Below are 3,490 nucleotides of genomic sequence, written 5' to 3'. Positions count from 1 at the left end.
TATATATATATATGAATTTAAAGTGAATTTTTTATTTATGAGCAACTCTTGTTTAGCTCGGGAAGAGTAAAATACAAATAAAAAATGATGGATTTATCTGCATACTGCATTTTAAATCTAGGAATTTTTTTGTATAACGTTTAAATCCTTAACATCATATTAATGATATAATTAATATTAATTTGTGAAAATAAGATTTTCTTAAACAAGTTTTGGTGTGTTGTGGCATAAAAGTCATAAAAGTAAATCTTTTTGTTTAGATGTTTGATATATAGTTAAATAAGTATTATGATAAAAAAATTGCTTATTTGTATGATCAGGCTAGTCGAACGGTACTTGAGCTCGCTCATCCATCACAGTTGGGCCAATTAATGGGTTTATATTCAAGCTGCAGTTAGGGGGTATAAATGAGCCGAGCATGAGCTCATGTTTGGCTCGTTTAAAGGTAGGGACAATATTTAAAAATTATTATTTATATTTTTTATTTTATTTTCTTAATAAATACTTTTAATTGATTATAAATCTTTGTAGTCTTGTAGTGAATTAAACTTTTTAAAAATAGTACTCATCAAATATATAAATATATATATAATTGATTAGTAGTATTTCAAGTCAAAATCAAACACGAATAAACAAATATTTGTTCGTGTTGTTCGTGTTCGGCACTTTAACTTAGCGAATGAGCCAAACACGAGCTTCTTAACGAGCCGAGCATGAGCTGTTTCCGAATGTCCATATATAATTGATGAGTAGTATTTCGAGTGAAAATAAGTTGAGCAAGAACGAACAAATCTTTGTTCATGTTCGAGTCTTTAACTTAGCAAACGAGCTGGACACGAGTTGATTAAAGAGCCGAACACGAGCTATTTACGAACAACGAGACATTTTGACAGCCCTAACTGCAGCTGCAAATTGTTATCTTGCGTTTTGTTCTAGTTACTATTTTTGCAGCAGCAGTTCTTTTATGATTTGTTTAACCAGCCAGGAGGATATATCTTATGCTCTTGATTTTTTGTTAGCTCTAATTAACGGATAGCATCCCGATTCTTGCGTGGGTTGTTCATGCATTTTTGTGGCCTAGTACCGATTAATTCAAGTAATTTGCATCCGGCTACTAAGCTAATTTTATTTTTTGGTTAGGCTGCATGAAGGCAACGAAATTTTTGATGATATAGGAAGCAAGGGCAACAAATTGGAGCTTTATATTAAAGCCAATTATTATTTAATTATTAGAACAATGATGAAAGAAAGAAGGTTTTGCTACAAGTACGTCGAGAGTACACTAATTATTACCATGTAACAATATATACATATATATACATATATATATATATATTTAGCTAGAGACATAATTCATGTCTTTCTAAACTGCAAAACAGTTCTTAATAATATATATAGGAAGAATTTTAATTTCCGGCTGCAAAATATTTAAGAAATACAGACAAAATTCTTCAGAGGAACGTCTCCATCCTCGTGAGCCAAACTTTGAACGTACATGAACAAAAATAAATCTCTTTTACACTATGACGTGAAGTTGCTTAGAGAAGTTTGCGTCTGTGATACAAATTTATCCCAATTATTTGGAATCTACTTTATGAATAAAATTTTTGATGCATGACATGATGTGGGAGGCATGAAACTTATTCTTACAAAAATATCTAAAGCAACTTGGAAATTTTTTACATTTTTTTGTTTTTTTTCTTCTATATTTAAAACATGTTTAAACAATATAAGTTCATTTTCAGCAATATTCTGCTTCACAGAATTCGAAATTGTGATGTCACTAAAAAGCAAAGGAATACCAATCTTTGTCTTTCGGCCTTATCTTGAATCTCGACGGCTTTATTGCAGGGATCATGCCATGCCATCCAGTTTTTATTTTTATTTTTATTTTTTTTGACTTGCAAGGCTATGCTGTCATTGCTGCTTTTGTTTGGCAGCAGTAGAAATCAGAAAGCACGCTGTGCTGTCAGTGTAAGATGACAAGGAGTCTACTTGGAAGTGAGAGAGATATATATCAGAAGAGAAGAAAAGGGCACATGGCTTAGTGCCCATTTAGTTTCGTACAATTTAGAAACTATGTTCTTAACCAAAAAGAAAAAAAAAATGAAATTTATCATCATTTCATTTGATTTAATTTTCAAACTCTGTCTAAAGTGAAATTTAAAATGAGGAAAACAAATGCTAAACTCTTCTTCAGCTTTACACAGCTGATGAAGTCAAACCATGCATCCATCCATCATGGTCTTGGTTATCAAAGAGGTGGAGAAAGAGAAGCAACTCTGGAGAAAAAAGCTTGGAACGTTAACGCCGGTCATTTTCTTTCACACCTCGTTTCTTTCATGGGGTTTAATGCTATCAATTTAATGGACATGTATGCATGCATGTGAAAGAGCAATCACTGATGCTGAAAATAACAGTAGACCGATGCTGAAGAATTTTTAATCTTCATTAGATTACCATAATTAAGAATCAATTATCAATATCAAATTTGTATTCTTTTTTACTGGTTACAAGTATTTAATGAACATGTTTTGAAGCGAGGTACCTTGAGTGTGTACTTTTACTTATAAATGATATAATTATAATTATGAGATATCTTCAGTAGCAAATTACATATCGTCATAAAATTTTCTATATATATATAATATAGAAAAAAATTAGCATAATAAAAAATGATATGATCATTTCAGTGAATGTCAACTTGGATAATGTCATCCAATAGGCTCTAATTAGCACAATAGGAAGCAAGAGCACGTTCATACATGGCAAGTTTGTGAACGTGTATGGGTATCCAAGAACATAAAAGAGTGATGAGGACTATAACAAAAAGAGAGAAGTTGAGATCACGAGGAAAATTTCAAAACCAAACTTATCCTTTCTTAAGTGCTAGGATCAACAAGAATAAAAGTGGATGAGATTATTTTAAAAAGAGATAATGAGGCTTGCTTGTCATACTCTTTTCAAGGAGCCTTGCTTTAGAGATAAGATGCTTACATCAAATGAAAGTCGTTGATATTTCGGGACATTTACGTCTATACCATGCAATTATTTAGGATTTATGTGTGTGACAAGTAAATATTGCTTTGTATATGTATACCATAATATTCTTTCTCGTCCAACATTCCTACCACACCCATTTATTCGTAACCTCCCATCAAAAGAGAAGAAATCCTGCCCAATACTCCCCGGCGAGCGTGTGAAAGCCTTCGTCTCCCTCGCGAGTCGTACAATACATATATATATATATATATAGATAGTAAGAATATCTTGTTGTTTAAATTAAATAAAAAATTAAAAGAACAAAGGGTGCATTTTTTTTTTCGTTTTTTCTTAATCCATTTATCATGCCTGATTCACATGAAATTGGTGTATTTTATTTAGAATAACTTGATATCTAACTTGATATCGGAAAGGAATCGGTATTTAGGACGGACTAAACTACCCCCTAAATACTAGTTCCTCATATGTGCTAATTCGACCTCGGCGG

This window comes from Phalaenopsis equestris, unplaced genomic scaffold (assembly GCF_001263595.1).
Source record: "Phalaenopsis equestris unplaced genomic scaffold, ASM126359v1 Scaffold220887, whole genome shotgun sequence".
NCBI lineage: Eukaryota > Viridiplantae > Streptophyta > Magnoliopsida > Asparagales > Orchidaceae > Phalaenopsis > Phalaenopsis equestris.
The sequence above is the reverse complement of the archived record's forward strand: the minus strand, read 5'-3'. Positions refer to the sequence as shown.